The sequence below is a fragment of the Trematomus bernacchii genome, unplaced genomic scaffold, assembly GCF_902827165.1.
Source record: "Trematomus bernacchii unplaced genomic scaffold, fTreBer1.1, whole genome shotgun sequence".
Taxonomy (NCBI): domain Eukaryota; kingdom Metazoa; phylum Chordata; class Actinopteri; order Perciformes; family Nototheniidae; genus Trematomus; species Trematomus bernacchii.
Window position 1 is genome coordinate 7823176 of NW_022987973.1, and position 14329 is coordinate 7837504.

Sequence of the window (14329 nt, forward strand, 5' to 3'; positions counted from 1 at the left end):
CTAGCAATGAATTCTCTACTTAAGTGCCACAATGTGCATGAGCATTTTTGTAAATCGTGCTTCATCTCCAAATCACTCGCAACAAAGGGATTACATTTGAGATGTTTCATTGAATTTTGTTGACAACAACTGTATAAGAAAGAGTGTCCACAAATTATCTGATGGAAAATTGACATTTGTGGAAATGTGTGTTTTGAAACAGCTTTGGAAGATAGGTTAATGCAGTAAAGTTAATATATATTCAGTGCAGGACCTCCAGGCAGGATCTTGATCCCTGGACAGAAATTAGTTGTTTGTATGAGTGTCTGTGGTCGGAAAGGCCAACAGGCACATGGTTTCAAAAAAGCCAGTAGACTAGATTGTTTGGAAGAACTTTAGATTTTAGATTCTCAAAAGAGGCATAAAAGAGATGTGGCTCATGTTGTTATGATAGGACTATGTCTGGCCTTCTTATACATGTGGCAAGAGTTGTTGATACAAAAGGAGGATAGAGACTTTAACCATCTATCTAAAGGGAGTATTTGAAATGCAACTGAAATTAATAGGTTTAAATGTCTTCAAACATGATTTTACTCGATATTTTCTGTGATCTAAAGGTTACAGTGCAGCCTTTTTGATAGGTTTACTACCTACACATTTTTCACTGTTGAATTACATCCAATGGGTGCATTTGAGGCAATGTTTTGCATTACATTGTGATGACCGAACTGAGAGGAAAAAGAGGCCACACCACACCACAGCAAGTGGAACCAGATTAATCTAATATGACTTTATGAACTTAATATAGTATTTTAAGACACATAGTAACAGCAGAAGTAATTACATTTGCTCTATATTGTGTCTCTGTAACTGTGCTGTGTCTTTACAATTAAGACAGAAAAAAAACATTTAAATAAGAAATGAATTGACAAAAATGTGATCTATCATTTTATTATCTTTTTCATAAAGTTTACACCGTGTGTAGCCTCAGGAAAATTATTCAGTGAGGCAATTTAACTAGAAGTAATTTAGTGTGATATTATTTAAAAGTGACTTATCCGACCGGCCCACATCGTCCGACCGGCCCACTTCAGTACCAGCCCATCGGGATTCGTCCCGAACGTCCCGATAGCCAGTCCGCCTCGGCCCACGGCCCTATCAGAAACGTTGCTATCAGAAACAATGCCCGACTGTTTTGGACGTAATATGGTCGGTGCATGTTTACATTAGCATCGCTAACACTCAGAGCTAACCTGTACTGCACAGAGCATGTATGTGAAGAAGCAGGAAATAAAAAGGAACTCACCTTGTGGTATAACCGGCAAGAAAGAAAGCCTTTGAGCTCCATACTGTTCAGAAATAATCCTTGATAATCCATGATATGGCGTTTCATCACTGCAGTATCTGCCGGTAGAATCTCCCGCATGAGCTCAGCCCCCTCCTTTTTTTTTATCATTTTTTTTTTTTAAAGCTTTATACCCCAAATCAGCACTTTTGAAACAGGAAGTGAAATAGAGGGATATGAGGCATGGCTAGAATGGGTGATCTGTTTGGTATTTTGAGCAAAACACTTCATAGACATGTTTTTTATATATTTTTATATATCTGAGACCTATACTATTGCCTAAAAATAGCATGATGGGTGACCTTTAAGTTTGTTTGGCTGAAGGTATCTTGTAGTGCCACCTGTGGTAATTGGTCACAGGTTAGACAGAGGGAGGAAGAACGAAAAAAAAGAACTGAGAGACTAAAAACGGGAGAACTAGAAACACTAGGCTCTTTTAGCCTTGTGACTGTAGTATGAATAATCCGATGAAAATTGTAGGAATAGAGCATGAAGAACATTTCTAGATTAATCTCCGTTGAGGAGAAGTATCTGTGCTAACTGCTAAACTAACGCTGTAAATCGCTGTATTAAAGACACGCTGCTGTCAGGAGGGAGTGTTTCTGGAGAAGACTGAAAACTCACTGTACTCTTTCTGTCATTTTGATCTCCCGAGGATAAAGACTCGACGCACCCTTAACTCCAGGCCTGCAGCTCAAGAACCTGAGTTTTCTACATGAATTAGCTATAGCAAAATCTGCCAGGATTTTAGTTGCAGGCCTATAGTTTATTTTGTTAAATAATATTCAATTTCATTCAGCATATTGTTTTCATTCATTGATCTGCTAATTATAATAAGTAACTTCTTTGAGATTATTATGTAAATTCACTTTTTGCATCTTATTTGGTAAATACTATTTGTATATTGGACACACAATATTGTCTTTGGTGAAGTAGAGCAGAGAAAACTTAAAAAGATTTAATGTTACATTTGACAGTGTTTTTGCTTATAGTTGCCTACATTGTTTACCCTGAACAGGTAAACCTTAATCGGAGAAACCAAACCCAAACATCCTCTCGTTCCAGTCTAAAGTTAATTGATATCTACTTTAGCATAATAAAGAGTGCAAAGGTGCTATATTTTAAAATCTAAAATTGAGGACTGCTCTACAGCCTCACAGAGATGCTCGAGTGCTAGACTCTGATCTTGTTCATATATCTCTTGTTTCTTATCCTACATAACTACACTTGTAAATGTAACATTAGGAAAGCAAAAGTGGACAAGGAGAAACAATTCTTACAGAACCCTGAATTCTTAGTAATATAATTCCAAGTGTTTCAAATTTGTATTAATTTTGTAAAGACATAAAAACACAGAAGTATAAGTATCATATCCTGCACTCATGTGTCGCCAAACCACTCAGGGAAATTCCTGCGATGATGCTCTCCTAAGTAATGCATCCTCTTCGCTGTTTTATTTGGTTTGGTCTTCTGGGTTTTTCTCAGAATGAGAGCCACCGCGGTGAATCCCTGGCTGCCTTCCTTTGGGACGCTGTGTGAATCCTGGCCCACTGGGAGGTAAGCCCATGTGAGGGAACAAAGGGAGTTTGTCAGAAACATGATGAGGAATCTGTGGTGATGGTGTGTAGTCAACCAACGTCTACTGGAGTAGTTAAACAAAGCCTCACTTCCTGGTATATCTATAGGCTCCACATCATATACAGGGTGTTTCTCAATCGCGAGTACGCTTGCTTGGTAGCACATGTCTGCCGAGCATCTTGCTTCAGAAGCGAGTCAAGAATACTTCCTGGCATTTGGAAAACAAAGAGTGGAACAGGCTAGCAAGTGTGCAGGTGTGCGTCATATGAGAGGCCCCGCCTTACATCTTGCGCCACAGATTTGGGGAAATTGGTCCGTGCTCAAAGCGTTGTGGGGATTTTAAGACCGCGGAGTCTACTCATGTGCAGCCTCGATATTTCTCCAAACGGAGTACGCCGGGCTCGGTAGATTTCCAAGTATGCTGGAGATTGGAACAGTACTTCGGCGGCACTCGATGACGTAGTATGCTTGAAATAGTGGCTCTGAAGCAGCTTTACTCGCGATTGAGAAACACCCATAGTCTATGCTCCACATACTAGTTTGAAAGGATCAGACCTCAGTTGTTGACAGTAACACAGACGGTTTTTCTTTTTTTCTCGTGACGCACTTCTATTCTGGGAAGAGTGTGCTGAAGATTCACAGCCTAATAATCAAACAAATGAGTGTATGCTCACATGCGTCACATACTGTAACAGTCAGTGTTTTGTGGCATGAACCATAATTCATGTTTTATGACCTACTTTTGTCCCTATTCAAGGATTTATAGAAATGATGATTAAGAAAACATAACCTTTTAAGATGTTTGGTGAGTAAGGAAAGTTTTGTCTCGCTTTAACTGTGACTTTAAAACTAATCCTTTGGGACACATGGCGTTTAATTCAAGTTTAAGGAACTACAAGAATGATGATTGGCTCAACTTTGATCTCATAGATTGTTCAATTTTTTCTTTTGTATAACGTGAGTTCAAGGTAGATGTCAGGAGTTAACTTTTTTTGTTTGTTTTAGAGTTTTGCTTTTGTTTTAACGAGAGATTATGTTTTCAGCTGCATCTTACTGATCCTTTTTGTTAATGTTGAAACGCACTGACTCTCTGACGTTAATATTTGTAAATTGCAAATGGCTATAGAAAAGTCAGGGGATTAACAATCGGCCATTTTTTCAGATCCATCCTCTGGAGACACTGAATGACCATGGGTTTTATGGCAACTAATAGTGTTTGAGATATTTCATTCTAGACCACAGTGGTGGACTGACCAACACACTGAACATGTCAACCCTAGAGCCACTCTGCTAATGTAGCTTAAATCATTTGTATTATTTGCATTTGTTTAAAAATACATACATTGTTCAGTGTATATACTATACTTTCACATATCATGCAGTCAGAGTCCTTAGAAATTTCACAATTTTCCTTGGGAAAGAAAAGGCTCTGCAATATATGTTTTTCACTGTTGTTTTTCTCAATGACCGAGTCCTGATGAGGTCTCATTCCATCCTCCTCATAACTTTCCACAAAGGATTCCTATTTGTCCAATACTTGGCTAATAATGGGCGCATGAAAAACTCTTTCATTATACCGGCTATCAGTTACGGACCGTCCACACAGCAGCGTTAAAAAATCTTGAAACGCTTCTGCCCATTCACTTTGAATGGGGTGACGTCACTTTCCCTCACTTTTCGCCGAACTGCATTGTGGGCAGGCGAGCGGAGATTTTCAAGATTTTCAGGATTCAAAGTTGAACAATGTTCAACTTTTGAGGCTGAGGTGGAAGCGTCAGCCAATCAAATCCCGTGTACGCAAATCTGACAGTTCAAGCTCTAGCCAATCAAATGGCGTGTAAGCTGGGAGTGACATACCGCAGTTCATTTCCTCATATTCCAAAAAATGGAGGAGAAATTAGCGGTAGGGAATCACCCGGTGCTTTATGACCAGACCTACCGGGATATAAACCGGAGGAGCCAGGCATGGAGGGAGGTGGCAGAGACAGTGGTATGTTTTCGCCTGTTTGGGGAGTTTATATCCAGTTTACTTCAAACTTTTTTGCTTCGTATGTCGGGGGCGGGAGATTCATGTGATTGGTTGTTGGTGCCTTGCTCGCAAAAAATCCCCAAGCTTCAGATACGCCCACCTCCAAGATTTTTTTAACGCTGCTGTGTGGACGGTCCGTTAAGCATTCTAAATATGGAGACCCTCATTATAGACAATATAACAAAGGGCACACTCATAACCTTGTTTTGTTTTCCAGCATCACACACTGGAGCCGACACATAATAACTTGCTGATAATGGTTGGCTGTTTCTTTTGTACCTCCTCTGCCACATTATTGCCCTGTTTGGTGAACATTTGAAGCCATTCAGTACCAGGAGAGTTTGTCCCCACTTTGTTTTGAATGCAGCGCTGAGACAAGTGGAAAGTTAACCAAAGTAAACAAAGCTTGAGGGCCAGTTTACTGTCTGTTTAAATAGCTCTATCCTCAGGGGGTTTTAGATAGTACACAAACAGTGAACCACTGAAGAAGATGGAATAAGATGCTTCAGCAAAGTTTGTTGAAGTTTTCTCTTCTGTGAGAGGCTCTGAGAGTTTGGACGAAAACTGACCCCAGCCTTCTTTGGGCACTTAGTTTGTCCAATTACTCTGATGTTCTGACAGCAACAATCAAAACAATGCATAAACATTTAACCTCAGCCAATATAGAAGTGAAGCAGAATGCAACAACAGTGGTAAATAACCTGAATGTGGCTTTAAAAAAAGAAATTCAACGAGAATTATTGATGCCCTGGATTTTGGAATTACAAACGTATCCTCAGAACTGTTGAGGTGTTTATGTCAGACTGATGACAGGGCTGATCTTCTTGGTATCCAGCTAATGAAAGACAAATGTAGAGTGAAAGACGAATGTCCTGGCCCACAGGGTCTTGGAAAGCACTTACACCATGGTAATGTTATATTTTTTTCCCTTTTTAAAGCAAGGCTGCTATTTGGAGCAGTATGTGTAGTAGTAGTGTGCAATATGTGCAATATATGTATATATTCCGTGAATAACTGCAATATGGCTGATTCTGATTCTAAAATGAGCTCAAATTCTTTCAGTGAAACTAAATGAATCCAGCATTAAAGGGTATAGAAGTAAATGCAATTGCAATATTCCTGTGAAGATATAAAACAATAATTTTTATTAAAAAAATATTTAAAGAAAAGAGACCAAAGGATGGTAAGTACATAAGCACAATATTTGCTTTTAACATGGTGACATATTTAAAACTTTTAAAACGTAATTGTTCCCAGTTGCTCTTACAGTATGATGTAAGCATGGTTTTGTTTTGTTAAGCGTTATATAACTTCAGCGCCTCCCACTCCGCGTGTCACCTACAGCAGACTACAATGTGTGTTGGATCTTGGCAGAGTTCATAAATCTCCCATTGAGCTAACCCCCTCTTCTATCAGCCTCTGCTCTTGGATGATAAAAACACTTTTGAAATTGAACGATTAGAGTAGCTCTGTCTCCTGCTCTGTTTTGAGAAATATGCCAGATTCATTTGACCTTTCTAAATTCTGAGAAAAATAAACCCCCTACCTGAAAATGCTAATCCTAATTTAATGCTGGGCCATTTATTATATGGGACTCAATGAGCGTACGAGCAGATGTGATGCATCCATCACACTTGCAGAAGAAGACTCTAAATTATGACTGGTTATATAACGGACAGTGCTTAGATGTGTTGTGCATACAGTACAATACTCTAATGATACAGTGATCTCTCTTGCAGTTGGCACATGGATGCATGTTATTGTGTGATATCTAGTCATAACTTCTCACCAAGTCTCCCCTCCACATATGGTTTAAACTGTGGTAAGGTGAATGAAATGCCTAGACTGATGCACATTTCCCAGAAGGTCAGGATACTGGCTTCTGTGGATCTGTGATCAGCAGAGTTTAATCAAAACAATTATGCTTACTTTAATGGGGACTAACCGTCTAAGGGACATCTTTTGTTTGCATGTCATCAAATTGTGATACAAGTTTTCAATATTTGACACACTCTTTGGGAGGACACAGAGACAAACGAGAGACAACTTTTGAAACAAAACAGTGTGGAGAGAGCATACACTGTATATATAAAGGCGATAGAGGAGTGGCGCCAGAGCTAATACTAGAATAACCATGAATATAGAAATTAGCAAAGCCCAGTACCACCGTTTTATGACCTCATCCTGACCAACGTCCTGATATCTGACTCATACTCACGAGCTTGATTGACCTTTTTAAAATGCTCTTCTCTGGATTTAGAAGAGAGTAAAGTATCTTCTAGGTATAGAGAAAAATGCAGCATAACCTTTCTTTCTTTCTTACATGTATTGTTTAGTTGCAGAAAGTAAAGGTCCTGGGCCACCATATAGCTCAGATATAGCTTGGTCCCCGTGCGGAAGACCTTGGTTTGAATCCGGCCTGAGACCATTTACTGTGTGTCTCTGTCTCCCCCTTTCTACACTGTGACTTAAATAAAAGCACTGGTTGCTCCAAAAATCTTTTTAAAAAGAAAGAAAGTAAAGGTCCAAGTCTTATCTCACTTCGATGGACTACAACGAAGAAAAAGATAAAGAAATACATGTGACAGACAACGTTTGGATTTACATTCAGTGAAGTAGGGGGTAAAACGTTATCTTTAAAATAAGTGAGAGCTGTTAAATCACCTCTCAGTCCAGCTTGGTGGATGAGGTGACATCTGGATCAATCTCCGTGCTAACAAAGCTTAACTCATTTTATATAAATAGTTATCAACCGATCCGGCTGAATAACCGTTTTGTTAAAAGTCTGACAGTGTTTTTGAATTGAACCCCAATAGACGTTGGGACATTGCCAGAATGAGCTTGCCAGAGAAGCAGGTGAGAGCCTGCATCTGTCACATGAAGATTTCACATCTGGAAACATTTGACAAAGTTTGACTTGATGAAGGCAAGGCAGCACCTTGAATTGAATGAGCCCATGCCAGACACAGATTAAGGCCATATGCACTCCTTCCAGGGCTTTTCTCTACCGCTGCAGCGTCAAAGACACCCCCATATCTCCCTCCCATGCAGACCTCAGAAATTCCAGTCATGGGTTTTGTAAATCAGAGAAGAGTTTAGTAAAGAAGTCTTTCTAAAAGACACTTCACAACATTTTGAAGACTTTAAAGAAAACGTAGATTCCATAGGTGGCCCATCAGGCAAATCACGAAAGGAAAGTATATGAGCTGATTGAAGTTGGAAAAAAACATTTTATTTATCAAAAACATTCGTGTTCTCTTTGCCATACCGTTTCCAAACACGAAAGCGATCCATGATGGTTAGGGAGAAAAAGTGGCTGGGAGAAAATGGGCTAAGCAGGAAGCTTATATGCAAAACTAACTTAAAGTCAACAGAAAAGAGTCTTACCATCTCTACTGAAACATGCCTTAGGAAATATAAACCATATTTCTACTTAGGGCTGGGCTGTGTGACAAAAAACTCATATCATGGTATTTTTACAAATGATCACAGTATTTATTTGTTTTTCAATTATTGGAAATGTATTTACATTTATACGTTTTGGCCCCACAAAAAAACAGCTGATCAGTGGTGGCCCTCATGAGTCGTATGTGGTGGAGGAATCAGAATGCATGAAACAACTGCAAAATGTAAACCATTTTATTGTGCAAACTTTGCGTACCACATCACAACGTAACAACTAACAACAAAAGCACTGTTTGAAAATGTAAAAAAAAACACCTTTCCGTGACACTGCAGGGTTCCACTTTTAAATAATTATTTTATGATTTATGATTGAATAGGGGACTCCTTTCACCGCCGAACTGCTCGAGCGTCATTCGCCACTTTTTCAACGGTATTGCGGTATATGAAAAAATCATATCATACAGTATAAAGTTCCCGGTATTCGGTATGAAACGGTTTACCGCCCAGCACTATTTCTACTGTTAAATCTATTTCAATCACTTGAAATCTAGATGATTTTCAAATATTTTCACGTAGCATATATAAGCTAGAACAAAACAGTTTACACAAAGCTGACAAGCACAAACGCTTCATTTTTTTAACCACAAGACAGATTGAATTATGAAAACACTGTTCTTCATCAGACTGGATTCGGTTTATTCTGATGAACTGTGTGATCCAGCATCACTCATTTGTGGTGATTGGGCGTTTTTTGTAGATTATTTTTGTTTGATTTATGCTCGTATATGCTTCAGCACATGCTTTACATATTTGTATGATTTGTTATAAAACGTAGTAAAGCAATGCATTAATAGCAGGAACATTTGCTCATGGATGAGACAGACAGTTATGACAGCGTTGACAAGGGCTTACACTCACAAATAAGGTTGATAGCCAATCGTATGCCAATATTTCAGATTCTCATGAAGCCAAAATGAATCAGCATCTCAATGAATGCCCTGAGGCCACTTTTCCCATGTTGCTTATGTCAGTGGGCTATCTGCACTGCAACTTTGGCACTGGCTGTTTATGCCAAGACAAATGCCAGCCTGGAACTCCCTGCCCAAGTCCCAGCTTGTGGCTGTGAGTTTATTATACCAGACTTCAAAAAATCCCTAGCAAGTTGCATTTTGCGCAGAAGTACCATAGGGGCTCTGGGAAAGGTTTGGTTCCCAGACCGAAAAGGCCACTTTTTTTTTTTTTTCAGGTTTCCAAGACTTTTTTGTGGCCTTTTCCTTGGATGTTTGAATAACTGACTGATGGGTGCTGCAAAAATATACTATATTTTTGTACTACTCTCATTTAATAATTCCCAGATTTGATCCCCCATTACGCAAATTGTGAAATACTCCAGAGCTTGTGAGTACGTGGGCCTTTGCCGAACAATTCAACTCAAAGTTATCCTTTCGAAGAGTGATAGCCACTTTAGTTTAGGTTTACACATAAGGTTCAGACAGCTGTGATGAATGCATGTCACCTTCACTTTTGTCTGAGTAATTGTGCATGATTTGAACAGCTTTCACTCTAAAGGAATGTTTCTCTAGCTGTATCTAGATATCATTTGACATGCACTGTTTCTTGTTAAGAGAGGCATCTAGTATATTCTCGTGGTATAAAACATAAACCAGAAGTGTTTCTTTTTCATTTTCGGTAATTTATAGTCACTAATTATAATAGTGGGTGGATGGCTGTATTTAGACGTAAAGTTATATTTGAAATCTGGTCCAGACGACCAAACTGAGGGGGAAGAACAAAGTAAATAAATCTTGTTTCTGTCTTGCCAAGAACCATAAATTATGTTTTTGGGAGTGGTGGTTGGACGTTGACGTCTGAGCTAACCAACTTACTCACTCGTTGTGGCATTGTCTCTTTCCAGTGACAGGAGATCAGACTGCCGACACAAGCGCGTAGCAAGCCTGACAGACTTGCTGACGCACATCATCTTCAAAGGCACCAACGCATGATTGAGCCAAGATGCCTCTCTGGAACTCATTAGTTGTGTCTAAAGGATAATCAGGTTTCAAAATACTGCTGTCACAATGGAGGAGTCCATCCAGGGTACTGTGTTCCTCAATGTCCCATCATGTCTGTCTTTGTGATTAATTCATTCAGTCAAAGAAAAAAAAAAGACACATTCTTAGACACAGTCGCAACAGTTTCTGATCATTTTAAGGGTACAGGTCAATCTCCATACACTCCCTTACATGGCCTATGCATTGCTCTGATGATTTTGCTTTACTGCTTCATCTTCTTCTTGGCTTCTTTAGAGCCAAGGATGTTTTGTACCCCTCAGTCAGTGTTTTCATTCTTCCACAGTCTGCCTCACAGCGAGCACTTCCTGTGATCGGATGTTGTAGTTCCGCTCGGTGTTGTTGAGATGGAAAGAGATGAAGGCACAGAGGTGGAGCTCCTGGTTCCGGAGGTTGTTGAAAGTGCTGCTTCAGGGCATATTTCTCTATGCATAAAGGTCTGGGTGAAGTAATATGAGTTCAGTACAGAGCCTGAGTTGACGGGTAGAAATGAGCTGTGACAGCTGAAATAGCAGAGAATTTGAGCAAAGCCCAGAAACCATCTGAGACCCATCTGTACAGTAAGTTGTGGATGTTTTGACACCAGTTCCTAACATATGGTATATAGGACCTGACGTACCTGTTAAACATGCTCTTTCCAGCACTTGAGAAAGACTTAAGATCCTAAAGGACTAACAATCTATAAATAAATAAAGTTGAATTGTTTTAGTATGTCCCTCAAGAGCTTGAACAGTGGATACCGTAGACACACTTTTAGACCATGGCAAAAAAGGGAGAGACAGAATATGTGCTTTATTTCCAAAACATACATTTAACTGCCACAAGAGATTGATGATATCAATAGTGTTGGTTGGTGCTTGAAAAATCGATTTGGATGTTCCTCTGAGACACAACACATAGAGAAAGGATCACCGAATGTTTCAAGAGACAGAACGACACTTCTATACTGTTCAGATCGCAGTGGTCCAATACAAGTGCCATATCTTAGTTCCCTACTCCTTACAAATATGCAGACTACAGCTGGAAAGCAGGTATAGATTAAAACAACCTGTTATAAAAGCCATCAATATATTTATCTTTGGCACTGTTCTTATTGCAAATAAAAAACACGTAAAAAACAATAAAATAGTAAAAACTCTCCTACAAAGAGGAAATTACTAAGATATATGGCACAGACAAAAGAGCAATGCAGAGGTCCAGTTGTTGGGCCGGCACTTTAAGAAGATCAAGTGTAAATCTTACTGGAGGATCAAAACACAGGAGACTCAGGAAACTGAGGAGATCTAGAGGTAGAAATAACATATTGTGGATTGCAGGATGGACCTTTACCACAACAGCATGGATAAACCTAAGTACTTAACTACGGGATAGGAGACAAATTATAGTTTATAATAACCCAAGACAGAAGGAAGCTCAGGGAAAACCTGTAGGCAGAAATAGTCCAGGGAGCTGATTAACTGAATGTGGGCTGATCATTGTTTTCATCTAAAAAACCCTGAGTTTGACATCAGAAACAGAGCCTCTTTTTCTGCTTGGGTTCATTCAAGTCTTCACTAGTCTCTTTGTTAAAGTAATAACCGTGCAATGTCTCTGTCGTTTCCTGAGCAACGTTTTTGCTTTAAAGGTCCCCTATTATACTGTATTTCATCAATATATTATAGGTCTCAGATATATACAAAACATGTCTCTGAAGTGTTTTGCTCCAAATACCAAACAGATCATTGTAGCATCCCATAATCCCCTCTGTTTCAGCCCTGTTTCAAAAGTGCTGATTCTCTGTCTGTTACTTTAGATGAAAATAAGGAGCCACTCCCCACGCCCCTCTGAGAGATATTTGGTTAAAAATAACACAATGGTGCTCTAGGAGGAGATTCAGGTGATAAGGTGGGGGGGGGGTTACCTTGGTTGGTTATTGGCTAATGGTTACACAAGCCAAAAAATCGTTATGACATCATTTTCAGACAGGTTTTTATATAAATGGATCAGGACAAAAAGTGAGCAAATCTTTTTTCCTGAAACTTTCAGTATCTCTTTACACAGAGGGGACACATTTTTATGTATAAAAGACATGACAACGTGGATTTTGCATAATAGGTCCCCTTTAATATATGTACACCTCCATAACCTGGACTCAAAATCAGTCTCTTAAAATACTTAATTGTTAAATACTTTCCTCATTCTTTTACATTTTTACTGTAGTTTTTCCTAACGCTAAATGTATTGGAAATAAATCTTTACACCTTAGACGGGTTTGTAAAGGCAGGTCATGCTCATGTCAACTGACTCTGTCTCTGGTTTTTGACGTCTGTCAGTGTCTTCCTGCATTTGTTTTTCCATTGCTCCACCACTGTAAGACCTTCCCAGGAAAAAGAACATCATTTTTATTTTGCTCTGGCAGCTTTGGTACTTTTGCGGATTTTGCTGTTTTGGATGTGCTCTATCACAAAACCACAAAAATCACCCCCCTTTTCAATGAATGAGCCTCTGGAGTTATTATGTAACACGGGAATGAAGACGGTAAACAAATATGATTTTGCTCTGCCCATATAACATGTTTCTTTATTTCCCGCATGTGTTTTCATTTTGAATTACGCGATATTTCATGTGTGCGTTGCAATTCCCTGGTGCTGTTTCTATAACTAAGACTATACCATTACTGGTGCTACTGCCACCTCAGAGACATTTAGAATAACTTTAACCAATAAAAGTGTGACAGCAGGATCAGAACACAGTAAAAAAGGCTGACATTAAGTCAATATAGAATTATGACGTAATAATATGCCTAAACCAAATACATAAGTCATAAAAGTGAAATGGTTTCACCACATAAACATAACTATAAAATATGTTTGAAGAAGATGACTCATTGACAGGCTAAGCTCCTGGATGGTCCCAAGTCTTGAGGCCCACGTGGAAAATGTCTGATTGACAATTAATATTGTATTTTGAGAAATATTTTGTTCCACACTAGAGACAAGTTCAAGTTGAGTTCTCTGTCAGACAGCTCGAAGAAGACGGATGACATACAGAAACTATTTTCCAGATCTGCAACCCAATATGGACTGAATTTGTTAAATCTTACAAACTCCTAATCAGACTTTTATTAACACTAAAAGATGTCCCTTGAATATATGACACTTTGTTGTAATATTTATGTGACTGGAAAATGCACTCTCGCTAAAAGGTCAGACACTTATTTACAGATTTTAGCCAAATGTAGATCCAAGATCAGAAAAAGTGCCAAAAAGGATCAGGGAGAGGTTATGCTGTAGATAATAAATTCTTACATTTGTTCTATTTTTCTTGTCAAGTGTCCAAGAAGCATGGCTAACCATCTAATGCATTGCTGGCACTGGTAGGTGTTGAGAGGAGGCAGGTAGTCAAATCAGCTTGTACACGGTTTATGTTTGCTAAAGGGCCGAGTTTTCAGAGGTGAGCCAGATCCAGAGTCACTGTAGGTCAATTCATTTGCTGAGGCAAAGAAACGTTTACAGAAACTTCGACATGAACGAATCGTAAATTATGTGACTTTAATTGTATATCTTCACAACTGTTTGTGAACAAGGATTAAACATGTGTTATGAATAATACACACTAAGTTTTCTAGCAACAACAACATTACAAATTCCCTTGAGACAACAGCTGGTAGGAAGCCAATCATATGTTGTTTATCTCTTCATAGACTTTATCATTCTCATCTTGTTCACCACAACGTCTGTTCTCCAGCTGTATTCCCGATGAGCCCGGACCGCAACGTTCAACACTTGCTCCGTCATATCTAACATTCAAGAAATCTATTGCCTCAGACTGAAAGCCTTCTGAAACCATAATATAAATTAACAAGACGTGTTGACTTGGGCTAAACCAATGCACCTCCTGGAAAACTCAACACACCAAAGCGCCACATCTCAAGAAAAAAGATGA